Source organism: Neofelis nebulosa, chromosome 9 (assembly GCF_028018385.1).
Source record: "Neofelis nebulosa isolate mNeoNeb1 chromosome 9, mNeoNeb1.pri, whole genome shotgun sequence".
Taxonomy (NCBI): Eukaryota; Metazoa; Chordata; class Mammalia; order Carnivora; family Felidae; genus Neofelis; species Neofelis nebulosa.
The window spans coordinates 1672964-1688727 of NC_080790.1; the positions used below are offsets into that span (position 1 = coordinate 1672964).

The 15764-nt window shown below is 59.7% G+C and overlaps 1 long non-coding RNA gene across 1 annotated transcript; it reads right to left on the reverse strand.

Annotated features, from left to right (window-relative positions):
- Positions 1–7936: 7936 nt before the first annotated feature.
- Positions 7937–11039, reverse strand: LOC131484288 (uncharacterized). Its single transcript, XR_009248142.1, has 2 exons — positions 9128–11039; positions 7937–8765 (listed from the first exon to the last, which is right to left on the reverse strand). It is a non-coding gene; the product is annotated as an uncharacterized LOC131484288 (long non-coding RNA).
- Positions 11040–15764: the final 4725 nt, after the last annotated feature.

Here is a 15764-nt window from a genome sequence, read left to right on the forward strand (position 1 = left end):
GTCAGTTGATGGGCATTTAGGCTGTTTCCATAATTTGGCTATTGTTGAAAGCACTGCTCTAAACATTGGGGCACATGTGCCCCTCTGCATCAGCACTCCTGTATCCCTTGGGTGAATTCCTAGCAGTGTTACTGCTGGGCCATAGGGTAGATCTATTTTTAATTTTTTGAGGAACCTCTGCGTTGTTTTCCAGAGCGGCTGCACCAGTTTGCATTCCCACCAACAGTGCAAGAGGGTTCTCGTTTCTCCACATCCTCGCCAGAATCTATAGTCTCCTGATTTGTTCACACTGGCAAAGATGAAGTCAAGCTTTCACTTTTTGCAGATGACGTGATATTATACACGGAAAACCCGACAGACTCCACCAAAAGTCTGCTAGAACTGATACATGAATTCAGCAAAGTCGCAGGATACAAAATCAATGTACAGAAATCAGTTGCATTTTTATACACCAATAATGAAGCAACAGAAAGAGAAATCAAGAAACTGATCCCATTTACAATTGCACCTAGTACCATAAAATACCTAGGAATAAACCTAACCGAAGATGTAAAAGATCTGTATGCTGAAAACTAGAGAAAGCTTATTTAGGAAATAGAAGAAGATACAAAGAAATGGAAAAACATTCCGTGCTCATGGATTGAAAGAATATTGTTAAAATGTCAATACTACCCAAAGCAATCTACACATTCGATGCAATCCCAACCAAAATTGCACCGGCATTCTTCTCGAAACTAGAAGCAATCCTAAAATTTGTGTGGAACCACAAAAGACCCCGAATAGCCAAAGTAATGTGGAAGAAGAAAACCAAGGCGGGAGGCATCACAATCCCAGACTTTAGCCTCTAAGACTTGCTTTTTAAGAAACAAATGTGCAGTGACAGCCTGGTCACAAGAACAAAGCCTACTCCCAAAGCGAGCAGTGTTAATACTATCTTGATCATTCTGATTACGTTCGCTTGTACAATCTGTTCACATCCCCAGTCAGATTTATCTTCCAAATACCACCGTGTTACCCGCCCTTGCCAGAGGAAAGGGACCCGCAGACGGGCGGCTACCCCCAGGGACCCTGACTTGGCCGCGGCATGGCGGTGACTCCGGAGCCCTGGACGGGGGGCTCTTGGCGCCGGCTTAGCAGCGGGAACACGTGAGGAGAAACCGTGGGGTCTCCTCCAGCGTCCAGGCCCAGGGGCCGTCTCTCCTGCACGTCTGTTTCCCGTGGGATTGGATTTGGCCTTTTAAATGCCGGTCACAGCCTCTCAGGGCTCAGTGTGAGGTGATGAGAAAATGGCTCTGAAGCTGGCCATCACTCTCCTCGTGCGTAGGAGGAAGCATCCAGAGAAGGCTCACCTCTCCCTCTGCAAATCCTCGGAGCAGGATGGCTACAGCCTTCCCCGTGGGGCCGCCTGCAAACCTCGTTGCCTTGGAAAACCGTCAACCTCTGCAGCTACTTAACGCTCTGTGGGAGGTGAGTCCTGTCACCACCTCGGACACTGTGAGAAAAGACGAGAAAAGACGGGACGGTAGGCTCACAAAGCCAGGGCGGGGAATACGGTAGGAACCCTACCCGGACCTACCTGCAGAGGGTCCGCACGACCCTCTGTGGGCGCCAGCCTTGACTGCCCGCACGGCCAGGCGGGGCGTCGGCCTCGACCCGGAGCTCCGAGCTCTTCCCAGAGCCCCCCCTGCGCACCAGCCCCCAGCCTCCCTGCCCTGCCTGGGGGCCGCCGCTGACGCCTCTGGGGACTCAGTCAGCTTTTCAGTCTTGCTTGCGCACACCAGGCCTGGAGGAGATCGCCACTGTCACGAAGCCCTCCTGGGGGTGGCTCTCAGCTCTGTGCCAGGCCCGGCTCCGCCCACGGCCCCGGGCCCCTGACCCAGAACACTTCCACCTGGGTTCTGCTCAAAGTCAGGCCAGGGGGCGGGACTCACAACCTGCTCCCTGAGCCCCCTCTCTTCCCGTATGTGTGCGTGCCACTCTGTGCCCTTTCCAACGCGACCTGCGCCCTTGAACACACGCTCAGTTCAGGGAGCTGTCGCTCGTCCTGGAAGCTGCCCCACTGAGGAGGGAGAAAGCGTGATTCAGAGGGGTTGTTGTGTCTGCCCAACGTGCCAAGGAGGGGCCCACTCTGGCTGCATCCCGTGCGGCCCGAATCTACCGTGCACGCTGGGTCCCCACACGCTAGGGGCCCCCGGCCCCCCACCTCCCACGGGAACGCACCTGCCCCCGCCCATCGGGCCCAGCCAGTCCCCGCCCCCAGGGGTGCCGCCCACCCCGCACAGCCCTGGCTCAGAACTGAGGGAGCCCTGCCTGCTCCCCGCGCGGCTGCAGCGGTCCCGGATCACAAGTCACATCCAGAGTAACAAGCACCCCAATTTCAGAGCCTGCCCTCCCACCATCTCAGGGGGAAATAACGTTGTTCCTCCTCAAAGGGGTGTCCACGGACCGGCGAGATCACAGAGCAGACAAGTCCTTGGACCATAGCCATTGTTCCGGGATCGTCCTAGTGAACCCCGTGCCCAGCTGCGCCCCCGGTCACGTGCCCTGTGGTGCAGACACTCCGGCTGGCTCCTGCCGGTCCTCACCTGCACCAGCACGTCACGATAGCCCTGACCCTCTGTGCAGACTGTGGGGCGTCGGCGTCTTAAGACATCAGGGAGAATGACAATAAGGGCCTGTGGGATCCTGCTGGCGCCCTTGGCGGAGTTCGGTGGCAACGGCTGGCCTGGACAACTACGTCAATTAATATGTTCAAGTTCAAATAGTCATTTCAAAATGGAAGTAACATCCTGGGAGCATATGACTTTGCAGCAAAACAAAACAAACAAACAAAAAATAAAACCAAGAAAACAAGTGGAACCAAAAATAAAAGATGGCGGGAAAAATTGGTTCAGATTCACAGAAACCGATGTCTATAAAATACCATGGAAAGGCTGGTGGGTCCTTCATCCTGAGTCCAGAAACACACTCACGTGTGAACTGGACACACGTCCAGCCGCACCAGGGTCGCCCCCGAGACTGCCCTGGAGCCCAGCAGTGTGGCCGGTGCCGTCCCGGGGACCACGGCTGCGTCTGGCACACAGGGGTCCCACGGGGGCCCTGCCAGGAGTGTCTGTGCAGGAACGCGGACGATGAAGAACCCAAGTACGAGACCGGGGACAAGCTGGGCCGTCATTCCCACAGCCGTGCGGGAGTGACCAGGTGGCTGGCCGGGCCAGCCCTGTTTAGGGCCACAGGAAGGGACCGGTCCGGTGACAGACCGTGACATCCATGAAGGCACAGTGGCAGAGAAGCCACCGTCGTTAAATTGTCATTTGCCTATTTGCCGCGCCTGCCTGGTTTCCTGCCCGCCCCAAACTAATTCCCCTGGGAGTGGCACACAGCCAGCCTGAAGGGTTGAGTTGTGTCCCCAAGAGATAATCCGAGAGATAATTGGATAGTTGTGTCCCCCAAGAGATAATCTGTCAAGATGTAGCGTGGGCCTAAATCCACGCACAGAAGAGGGAAGACGGCCTCACGATGACAGGGGTGGGTGCTGGGTGGTGTGGCCACAAGCCAAGGGCGCCCGGAGGCCCAGAAGCTGGAGGTGCAGGAAGCCAGCTCAGGGCCTCTGGCCCTGCCACACCTCATCGGGGGCTCCTGTCCTCCGGACGGTGACGGAGCGAACTTGTGTCGGGAGCTGTAAGCTCTGCACTGACCCGGCACGGTGGCCCTACGAAACCCACACCGCCCGACCTCGCCTTGGCCCGCTGCAAGCATGCGCCCTGACACTCAGGCCTGAGGCCTCCCGACCTAGGGGTCAGAGTGAGACCCGTGTCACCACCGCTGCCTAGAAAACCCACCAAGGCCTCACCCAGATGCCGCCCCGGTCGCCCTCCGGACGACTCGGGAAGCCCTTCTCTACCCCTTCCCCAAGCCACCCTCAGCCCACCAGCTGAGGATTCCACCAGCGACGGGGAGCTCACTCCACAGGCTGGTCTGATTCCTACGCTGGCAGCTGTGAGGGCTGAAAGCTCTGGTTTACTTTGATACAACGTCTGGCTGGCCCCCCACACCTGCACCCCCACCCGTGACCCCACCTGCACCGCCCCCAGTGACCCTAGCTGTCCTGACTGCAGGGTTCCAGGCGGATTCAGGGTCCAGGCTGCAGCCGTCCCTGCAGCCCCGAGCGGCCACACTGGTTGCAGGGACAGGAGTGGCTCTGTTCACGAGACCGCCCTCACCCCCGGGGGACAAGTCCTGTGTGAGATAAGAGCAGCAGCTTGGGAGACGACTGGTTTCCCTCCACTGGACAGCTCAGAGGACATGTGACTGCACCGCGGGGGTGGAGGGACTGTGTCAATGGCCCATCGGGGACTCTCCCCGCACACCATGACCCGTGTCCATTCTCTCCCGTGTCTAGAGCTCCTGCGGCCATCCCCCCCGGCTGCCCCTGACCTCCAGGCCACCCTGAGGCCCACCTGTGCTAACAGAGTGTGCCTGTGTGCTCCTTCCCACACGTTCCTCCCGGGGGCCCCCAAGAAGGCAGCCCCTCCTTCTCCAAGCGGCCCCCCAGTTCCCAGAGCTCAGTCTCCGGGAGGGAAGAGAGGAGCAGCTGTGTGCAGGGGGGGACTTGACTGTGTTCCCGTAAGTAGAGAGTCACACGGTCCCCTGGCTACGCCGGGCTCCTGGCCAGCCCCGGAGTGTCACCAGGAGCGCTGCTCAGAGCTGATGCGTCCTCTGGCACCAGAATCCCCCACGTAGGCGACCTCCCACCACGGCCGGCGGGTCGGGCGCCGGCCACGTCTCCCCGGTGTCCGTGGCACGTGGGAGACAGGAGGTGTCGGCAAAACTTCTACCTCCTCTCAGTGCAATAGAAGAAAATGCGTCCTGTCCTCGGATCATGAAAGCATAACTCAGATCCGTAACCCGACAGTTGTTGGAAAGCAAAGACACCGCGTGAAAGTGTCCTCTCAGTGAACGCATTCTACACATCTGCCCGCACTTTGGGGGCGTCATGCACGGATGCCAAGTTGAGTTCCCGCCTAAAACCCGGGTTTGGAGCTTAAGGAAGGGGGACTGACTCCCCACGTCATGGGATTGTCCCCCTGCCACACCAGGATGCAGGCCCGCTCTCCCTCCAAGCCTACTGGGGGGCCTGGCAGTGGGGGACAGGCAGGGGGAGGACGCAGCCCAGTCCCACCCCACACTTCCTGGCCCCCCAGCACCCACATGAACCCGAGGCTGCAGGGCATGCTCAGCTGGCCTAACACACAGATTTCCAGGAGGCAAGTGTGCAAGGCAGAGGAAACTGCAGGCACGCATGTGCTCACACACATACGCACCTCGCCTCACACACGCACGTGCACATATGCACACCCCTCACACACGCACACTCACACACACACACCACATGCTCAACACTCACACACACATGCACATAGCTCGCGGGCTCACATCTGTCCTCTGAAACGGCAACTCAGGGCAGAATTTGTGCTGACTTTCTCCTGCCCCAAAGCCCTCCCACGCCTCCTTCATTTCCCTGCATTGGATGATTTCAGGAGTTTTACCCTCTGTGTCCCCACGGGAATGGCTGCCTTGCTCTCGGCGGTGGGGGGACCCTGTGATATCTGCTGAGTCCTGCATCAGACATGCCACGGGATGACCAGTCAGCGTGCCACAGGGCGCCCAGCATGGGTCCAGAGCTCCATCATGGACGTGTGCACGCCAGCAGCTCCCGGTTTCCACACCCGCCCACGCCTGGGGAGGTAGAGCCCCGGCCTCGAGAGCCAGCGCCCCAGCCGGCCGGCCGGCTGGCACTCAGCCCGCTGCCTTGGGGCCGTCGGTGGCGGGGGGCCTGCCAACCTCACTGCTCCCGACATTTTCTGGGGGCCGTGCGTGCGTCCCTCTTTCAGAGAGGTCAGTTCTCCCCGGGAAAGCCACCAGCCCCTAGCTCGGCAGGTCCAAACCCCCCACCTTTCAGGGCCCAGACGATGAGGCCTCCTCCTGGAAGTCTCCCTGGATTCCCTCCTCTGCTTTCATTCGTAATGCTCTCTACCGTCCCCGGCCTTGCTGCAGACACTCGTTTGCCCCGGGCTCCTAAGCATTTGCCGGTGAGCTCAGGTTAGTCCCCCCGTGGCTCAAGCCCCTCCGTGGCACCTTCCCTGCTGGGTTCCGGAGCAGGTGCATCTGGGCTGTGCTTGTCGGGAGTGTCTGCGGCCGCTCCCCGCGGGGGCTGGGTGAGTTCTGCTGTTTCTCTGGGGCCTTCGTGAGCCCCCACACGGCAGCTCCCCACAGGCAGTCACTGGACCAGTCGCACTCACTGTGGGGGGAAGTTAGGGGTGCCGGGGTGGAGCCAGGCCCCCAATGCCTGCGGGGTGAGCGCGGGAAGCTGACGCAGCCCGCCTGACACGCAGCTGGCACGCACAGAGCTCTCCCTTCCCTGCAGGTTTTGTGCTCAAAGTGCATCTCCCGCATTTCTCGTTTTCCCTCGTGAATTTATCCTCCACTGGCAAAAAGATCGTGGCATATTTTAGACCGAACAAAGCCACAAGAAGCTTTCTATTACCTACCGAACAAGAAATGAGCTCCACATTCTCCCCAGACCCAGATGTGGGGTACGTTCACGCACAACATCGAAGCGTCTGGGTTTCGGGTGGAAAATAACCACTCGCACGGTCATGCAGAGGTATCCCTCCTCCCACCGCCCCCGGAAGGCCCAGCCCCGGCCCGACCTTGGGGTCATGGCTGCCGCCCTGACCTCGGGATGTTTCAGTCCACCGCCGGACCTTGGAAATAGCCGTTAAGAGTCTTAGCTGATACTCTCCTGCTTCAGACAAGTGTGGGTATTTAATTGACCCCGGTGGAGAACTGAATGCAAAACTGTGAACTGCATTCGATTTTCCTTCTCAGGACGCAGAGGCTGCATGGAAACGTGTTCGCCTACGAAGCCGCATGCCTCTTGGCAGTGTGCTCACGGTGACCCCCTGGGGACCGCCTGGGGCGCGCGGCCACGGTCAGGCCAGGAGATGGGGTGGAGCCTTTCCCGGCAGACCCCCTCCTGAGTGCTCTTCAGACCGGCCCTGGGGTCTGATCCCAAGCACGAGGAGGCCGGTGGACAGCGGCCAGAGCTGCACGAGGTGGTCCTGACGCAGGAGGCTCGCTGTGGAATGAAGGCCCGGGCCCCAAAGACGCCCTCCATAACTGTGGCCCGGGGCTGGGACGGTAACACCGCGGCCGGAAGCCTCAGCTCTGGGGCCCAAGGTCTTGGATTTGAAATGTCCTCACAGCTACAAGTGCAGCTCTCTGTGCCTCGGCGGCCTGCGCGTGAGCGGGAAGGTAAGAGCCTTGCACCCTCCTTGACGACATTAACTGCACACAGCCCGGGGCCTCCTGTGCCACAGAAGTCCCGGAAACAGCAGCCCCCCGTCCCGGTGCACACCGGCCTGGCTGCTCGGGGCCCGATCCCAACCCAGGCAGGACCTCTGTCTTGGGCTCAGCCCGTCAGAGCGGCGGCCGGGCCCTGCCGGCCTGGTGAACCTGGCTGTGCCCGGGTCCCAGCCGCGGTCCCGGTACCACACGGTCGTTGCCGTGTGATGAACGAGAGGGCGGACGTCCAGTGAATTAAGGGAGAGCGTGGGCCCTACCTAAGTCAGACCACTACAGGCAGCGCCTGGAACCTCAAGGCAGTTCGAAAACCACGCCTTCAGGGGCGCCTGGGGGGCTCAGTCAGTTAGGCGTCCGACTCTTGATTTCGGCTCGGGTCACCATCTCACGGTTCTTGGGATCGAGCCCCACATCGGGCTCTATGCTGACCACGAAGTCTGTTTGGGATTCTCTCTCTCTCTCTCTCTCTCTGTCTCTCTCTCTGCCCCCCCCCCCCGCTTGCTGTCCAGCTGTCTCTCAAAATAAATAAAAATAAGCTTTAAAACAAACACACAAGGAAACGCACCAAGTCTTCAAAGGACCAAGATCCGGGTCACCTCGGATCGCTTTATTAGCGCCTGCAGGTGCCACTGGATCCGGACACTCGTCGTCCTCCAGGAGGGAGGCCAGTGAGCGCTGGGGGCTGTCACCGCCCCAGAAGTGAGGGAGGAGGTGTCTCCGTGCAGCTGACCGGCAAGTGGCCCCAAGTGCAGGCCAGCCTCAATCTGTGACCTGAGCCCCCTCTGGGTGGTTTCTCTTCCCCACAGGAACTGTCCTCCGGACGGACGCCATGCAAAGGGAGGGGCCAGAGAAGCGACCGAGGGGCTTCCTGGGTCGCTGTCCACACTGAGGTTTTGCGTCCTTCAGGGAAGTAACACCACCGCGTTTGCTCAGAGGAATCTGGATTTGCCCAAAAGAAGGTACCCTTGCCCTCACGAGGACACAGATCTTCTTCAAGCCGCACCAGTGACCCTAGAGAGCTGAAGGGATGGGCCACCGCTCCTTCTCCGGGGGCCTCCGTGTCAGGCCCCGAGGCCACAGGTCTGCCCAGCAAGCAGTGTCTGTTCACCAGCCACACTCTGCCTGTCCTGCCTTTTGGGGCCTCGAGTCCCCGCAACTCCCAGCCCTCAGGGCCTGGGCTGCTGTTCCCACCTGCGGACGCTGCGCCAACCGTGACCTTCAGTAGCATCTGCTTGTGGCTCTGAGTTAATCCCGGCGATTCACACCCCCGGTTCCCGGATAACGTGAGCACCGACCCTCACTGGGCACTGGCCATGGGCAGCCCTCCGCCCGCTTCGCCGGTGACCTCGTACAATATCCACAGCAAGCCTTTGAGGAGACAGCTGTTACACCTCATCCTCCTGCAGATTTAAAGATCCAAGCACAACATGTGAGAAGGAGAGAGGATGCAGAGGGGGTTTGCGCGAGGCAGCGGGAAGGGCGGAGCAGAATCCTGCCGGGCAAGCAGGGTGGAGATCAGCCTCCTCCAGACCCGCCCGCTGGAAGGGGCCTCTCCACCCTGGTGAGCATCTCCCCAAACCCTCCCTGGGGTTCCCTGCCACATGGCCAGCTGCCCAGGACAGCAGGCCCTTGGCGGTCGGCCCCCTTATAAAGGGGTTTTAGGTCTGTCCCCCTCTGTCCGCCACGGCCTCCTGCCGTCATTGGTGCAAGGAAATGATCTGTCCCCAGTGCCGCCCCGGCCGCACTCCCAAGCACCTGTCACCTGCTGCGGTCGCTGCCCCGTCACCACACCCGACGTCAGCAGCCAACCCAAGAGCCCGGGATATTTTCCTCCTGTCTGATTCGTGAGTGGTCACGACAAGACTCCGCCCTGTGTGGTTTGTGATACACAGCACAGACCAGACGAACGGGAAAGCTACAGTGTTTGTGCCGAGGTAACGCGTGCTGTGGAGACGCTGTAGAGGGGTGAGGACCAGGGGTGCACGGGGCGGCCTGAGGTGTGAGACGGGCCGGAACGGGCACCGGCAGTGTCCCCCGGGGGGGAAGCCTGGGGGGCGGGGGATAGAGCTGCGGACACATCTGGGGGCGGGGCTACCCGCAGATGGCCAGGCACGCGGACGCCCCGAAGGTGGGCTGGGGCGCGAGCTCGGGGGCGGGGTCAGGGAGGAAGGGGGGCCACAGCGTTAGGGGCTCCGGGCCGCTCCAAGGGGCTGGGTGTTGACACCAAGTGCAGACCACCTGGGGACGTGGAGCATCGATGTCTCACTGACTCCTCTTTTCGGGGAGACTCCCTCTGCCGTGTGCCGCGCAGAGCACAGTGGAAAGGGATGCGGCCGGAGGCAGCAGTGGGCCCAGCCGGCCAGGGTGGTCACGGGGTGAAGCCCGTCCCGCCGGGTTCCGTGTGACAGACAGAGAGGAGTCGGGGTCACCGCAGGGGCTGAGGCTCCAGAAGGATGAGGCGGCCCCACCGGGGAGGCGGGAAGGTCGGGAGCTCGGTTCCCGGCACAAAGCCAAGGGCTCTGGGACAGGTGGTAGCATACACAGAGGGTAGGTGGGTTCGGGCTGGGTGTGAGCCGGAGGGAGGGCCTGTGAGCCCCCGTCTGAGCGACACCACAACCTGGGAGACGGGGTGGGGCGGCCCGGCCGGCCAAAGCGCTAGTCCCAGAGGTGAGGAGAGGCCGGTGGAGGGTGAGGAACGGGCAGCGAGGAGGGAAAACCAGGGCAGCCAGCTGTCCCCGAGCTGGGGACGTGTGTGCACCAGGAGGAAAGGCCGGTGGGGGGAAGGACAAATCAGAAGTTTCCATGGCCTGTGAGGCCCTCGGGCGCCGACTGGCCCAGCCCCTTCCTTCCGGGAACAAGAACAGAATCAGAGCATCGAGGGGACTTGGGGGTTAGCAGAGCAGAGCCCAGCTCAGACGCGGGCCTCCAGCCACTAAGTCATGGCTCTGACCTCAGCCTGCAGCCAGACCGTCAGACTGCACTCTCCTGGTGTGGAAGTCCCCACTTACCAGCGTGCCTATGGCCCGGAGGACAACCTGGCTCCCTGCTGGCTCCCAGAGGGACTGGGGACCATGTGGGACTCAAAGGTCACCACCGACCCACGTCCACGGGGCTCTAGACCACACCTCGCTCATCCCGCTTCCTTCTTCGTCCCGCTGGACCGGATGCAGCCCGCCCCGCGACTCACCAGCTGGGGGAGGACGGACTGAGGAAACAGCTCTGCAAACTGAGGGACGCAAAGAGTTTTGCCCCCTTTTCTCTCCTCCACCTGCTTTCTGTGTGTTCACACCACGTTCTGCACGGCAGAACGCCACGGGCCCCTCGCCCACCTCTCACTCCACTCGCTTCCCTCCCCTGGATCCCCTCACCTTGTGAACCATCGGTGTTTGGCAGGGGCCCCGGTGTGCGGCAGCTGGGTCTGAGACCATTCCTCAACCGAGAGCCCGGGACGCTGTTTTAAATAAATGTGCAGATTTGGAAAAAGGACAAATACCAAGTAAATCTTGTCTCTAATGGCCCATCAAGCATTATTGCTGAAGATCAGCTCCTAGAACCCGTGAATCTCAGAACGTACAAATCACCTGCTTTTGACGGGTAACACATATACATTTTGTTTAAGAGCAAAATGTCAGGAAATTCATTTCTGGAGATGTGCGAGGAGTCACGCACACCAACCCCTGCCACCTCCGTAATAAATTTGGGAATGCGAAGTGCAGACCCTGCCCTTGAATTTCTCACACCCTCATCAGCAGCCTCAGCGAGTCAAAGCCAGGGAAGGCCTGGCCGGCAAGCCCTGCGGCTTTTCTGGAAGCCACTTGCACCTCAGGGTCCTGTCTCCCGGTCCCGGGCTCGGGCTCTGAAAATGGGGAGGGAATGTGGAACGGAGAGGGGGTGCGGACGCTCCGGACGCAGAGGTGAGAAGATGGAGGCCAGCTGGGGCTTCGCGCGGGTCGTGAACGCGGTGTGGACGCACGTGGGGACCCCCTGGGCGGGGAGAAGCGGTCCCGAAAGCATGGCTGCGTGACCGCGTGTACATCAGCCGTGCCACTGCGCGCACTGAAGGGGACAGTCCCGAGAAAATGCAGGTGAATCAGTACCGTTCCGGCCCAGACTTGAACCGAAACCCACAGAGAGATACCTCCTTCTCCACTTAAAATTTTGGGAAATTTCTAATTCTTATTTTTGAGACCCTAAAATCTCTAACCACTGCCCCCGAAAGGCTTGGACCCGCGCTCCTTCTTAGGGGAGCAGCAACGACGAGGGACCTTGTGACGGACTCCCCAGGGGCTGGCAGAGGACGCGGCTGCCTTGGGAACACAGACCTTTCTAAGAGCTGGGGTTTGGTTTGTTCTCTCTCTCTTCGTTTGCACTTCTCCTTCCTTAAGGAGTTTCTTCGCACTCAGTCACTTAACAAACGTCTGTCCCTACTACTGCCAATGACAACGGGGGCAGCGGCTATACTTCCTGGATTCTCACAACGTGCCGGACACTGTGCTGGCAGTTTCTTGCAACGGAGCTCGCCACTCTCAAAGCAGGTGTTAGGTCCCATTTTCCACCTGGGGAAACCTAGGGTCAGACTGCCAGGCGCCGGCCGGCCGCCATGGGGGTCGGAGGCTGGAACACAGCTTCTCACCCGGTGACAGGTTCCCCTTGCTGACCCGTGCGGGCACGCGAAGCCGAACGTGAGCTGGGACCGTGTCAGGGAAGCTGGTGCAGGTGGAAATCACCGTGGTGCAAGGTCAAAGCGACACAGGACGTGAGTGTCCAACGTGTGGTCGCGGACCCGCCGAGGAGCAAGACCCCTTCCCGCGGGGATCAGGGGAGGCCTGAGGGGGGGGCTGGAAGTGAACGGGACGGAACCGCGGAGCCGGGGCTTGGGGGAGGGAGCCCCCCAGAAACAGGCAGGTGTAAGGAAAGCAGCACCTGCCAGTTGTACGAATTCACCCCAACAGAGTGACGGGAGTGTAAACACAGATACACACACGAAGGAGGTTGTCAGCCAAGCCGTCTGATCGCAAGAGGAGATTCACGTGAAGACGTTATGAGGCAGCCCAGGGGCGCAGCGAGTGGGGGAGCTGGAGGTCGCAGGAGACCCTCCGGAGCTGGAGAGTGGGACGTGGGGATCACCGCCTCACCCTGTGAGGAGGCACGTCTGCCGGGGGGCGCCCTGCTGCCTTCACCGTCATCCCGCACATCGATGAGCTCAGCAAAGCGCGGGAGGGAGTCAGGCAGCCCCGGGGCAGGCCCCAGGGCCAGACCAGGTGGGCAGAGGGCACGGTCCCTTCCGGAAAAAGAAGGAGCGCAGCGCTTGGGGCCTGGGGCCAGTTCTGGTCTCGGGAGCTGTTCACGTGGGAGAGCGAGCACACGGAAACCCTCCCGCCACGGGGCCCGGCACGAGCTGCGGTGGCACGTGAGGGGACAGCGTGGCACCTGGGAGGGGACTGGCCGGGAGGGGGGCCGCCCAGAGCAGAGAGAGTGACAGACCGTCCCTACGGGTCTACTCTGCACATCCACGTGCACGTGCGTTTCTGATGATGCCGTTTGGTATGGAGTCCACGCCAGCCACGGCTGAGCGCTCATGGCTCGTGCTGTCCTGACCACTCAAGCCCCCGGGCCTGGCCCCCCAGGACACCCGCTGGAGGAGGCCCTGCTTCCAGCTCGGGACACAGAACTCGGGTTCTTGGGGAGCGTGTGGCGCGGATGCTGTCATCGCCAGGGCGGGAGCGTGGGAGGGCAGAGCCCACAGAAGGATCTCTGGGAAAATTTCTGACCTGAGGGATGAGGAAGCACCATGGGACAAGTGTCAGAAAATTAAAGCAACACAGTTGACAAGAATAAACCGTTGAGGTGACAGGAGATTAAATTTTTTAGGAGTCAGACTCAAGAGAAACTCGAAGTCTTGAAATATATTATTGCAACTTAAAACATAATCATGTGACCTGGGTGACCCCGGGTGAGCCTCAGGACTGTACATCCTACGGATGGACCCTTTGTGTCATCGGTGGACAGACATGTCCTGGGAGGCCCCTCTTCTGAGAGTGTGCAGGGACCTGTGACCTCCCCCACGATGGGGGAGAAGCTTCTGTGACCACAGCACCTGTGTGAGGCTTCTTTTGGTGGGTGCTCTGCAGGTGACCCTGCCGCTTGCTGAATTGTGGGGAGAGTCCACGTGGTGAGGAGCTGGGGACGGCCCCTAGGAGCTGGGGACAAACCCTAGGAGCAGGGGGCAACCACTAGGAGCTGGGGACAACCACTAGGAGCTGGGGACAAACCCTAACAGCTGAGGACAAACCCTAGGATTTGGGGACAAACCCTAGGAGCAGGGGACAACCACTAGGAGCTGGGGACAAACCCTAGCAGCTGGGGACAAACCCTAGGATTTGGGGACAAACCCTAGGAGCAGGGGACAACCACTAGGAGCTGGGGACAAACCCTAGGAGCTGGGAACAACCACTAGGAGCTGAGGACTGCCCCTAGGAGTTAGGACTATCCCTAGGAGCTATGGATGACCTCTAGAAGTTCCATGACCTCTAGGAGCTGTGGGTGATCTCTAGTGGCCACAAATGATCTCTAAGAGCCACAGTGACCTTTAAGAGCTATGATGATGTCCAGGAGCCATGGTTGACCCCTAGGAGCCACAATGACCTCTAGGAGCTATGCATGATGTCTAACGGCTGCAAATGACCTCTAGTGGCTGTAGACAACTTCCGGGAGCCGCAGAGGACGTCTGATCGCAGAGGATGGCTTCCAGCTGACAGCCAGAAGCTGGGTTACTGCCCCTCAGACACAAGGAAAGGGACTCTGCCAGCACGCTGAGCGGCCTTGGGAGTGGGCTCGCGCACAGATGAGCTCCCAAAGGAAATGCAGCCTGGCCAGGTCTTGACTGCAGCTCTGAGACCCTGAGCAGGAGCCCCAGCTAAGAGCCATGGGCGCTGTGAGACAAGAAGTGTGGGTTGTTTGAAGCCACTAACTGTGGGGTGGTTTGTTAGACAGCAGCAGTGTCTGGAGAAGCAGACCCAATAGGAGGCGTGTGCCTGTGCGTGTGCATGTGCACGTGTGCACGTGTGTGTGTGCGCACGTGTGTGTGTGCGTGCATCCATACACAGAGGGATTATCAGGAACTGACTCCCAGGTTATGGAGGCCGAGGAGTCCCAGATTTGCAGTCAGCAAGCTGGAGACCCAGGAGAGGCCATGGCCAATCTACATTCTCTGAACGGAAGACGTGCCCCTCCTCGAAGACGGGCCGGCCGAGAAGCGCTCCTCACCCGCCCTTGGGTCAGTGTTCTGTTCCCATCGGGCCTTCAACGGATCGGGTGAGGCCCACCCATGCCGGGAGGGCCCTGTGCTTTACTTGCCTGTAACTCAAATATCACTATCCTCCAGGTTCCTCAAAAAATTAATAATAGATCTATCCTATGACCCAGCAATAGCACTGCTAGGAATTGACCCGAGGGATACAGGAGTGCTGATGCAGAGGGGCACTTGAACCCCAATGTTTATAGCAGCACTTTCACCAATAGCCAGAGTACGGAAAGAGCCTAAATGGCCATCAACTGACGAATGGATAAAGAAGATGTGGTTTATATATACAATGGAATACTACTTGGCAATGCGAAAGAATGAAATCTGGCCATTTGCAGCAACATGGATGGAACTGGAGGGTATTATGCCGAGTGAAATAAGTCAGGCAGAGAAGGACAGATACCATATGTTTTCACTCATATGTGGATCTTGAGAAACTTAACAGAAGACCATGGGGGAGGGGAAGGGGAAAAAAAGTTAGGGAGGGAGGCAAACCACAAGAGACTCTTAAAAACTAAGAACAAACTGAGGGTTGATGGGGGGTGGGGGAGAGGGGAGGGTGGGTGAGGGGCATTGAGGAGGGCACCTTTTGGAATGAGCACTGGGTGTTGTATGGAAACCGATTTGACAATAAATTTCACATTAAAAACAAACAAATCTCACTCTTCTCCAGAGATGCCCTCCCAGACCCCCAGGGTACCGTCTGGGCAGGTATCTGGGCACCTGCGGCCCCGTCTGGCTGACACATCACCACAGGCAGGCAGCTCGACAGCCGAGAACAGCTTTACAAGTGTTCCTCACCCCGTCCCCTCCTCCGAGAAGCCGTCTCGTCAGCAGCCCTCACGTACAAACACCCCCAGCCCCAGGTCAGAGGGCTTCCGCCCCTGCCGGGTGCCTGTCCCGGCCTGGGGAGATTCTTCATCCTGCCCTTCGTGGGGTGGAGCCCCCCCCCCCCAACTTTCGCCCTCTCGGCCCCTCTGTGTAGACGGGGACACGAAGGAGCACAGGCCTCCCTCAGGACAGTGCTTGTGGCTGGCCCCGTGGCGACCACACGTGGCACAGCCTCTCCCAGCGGGCCGCTGGGTCGGTGCCGCAC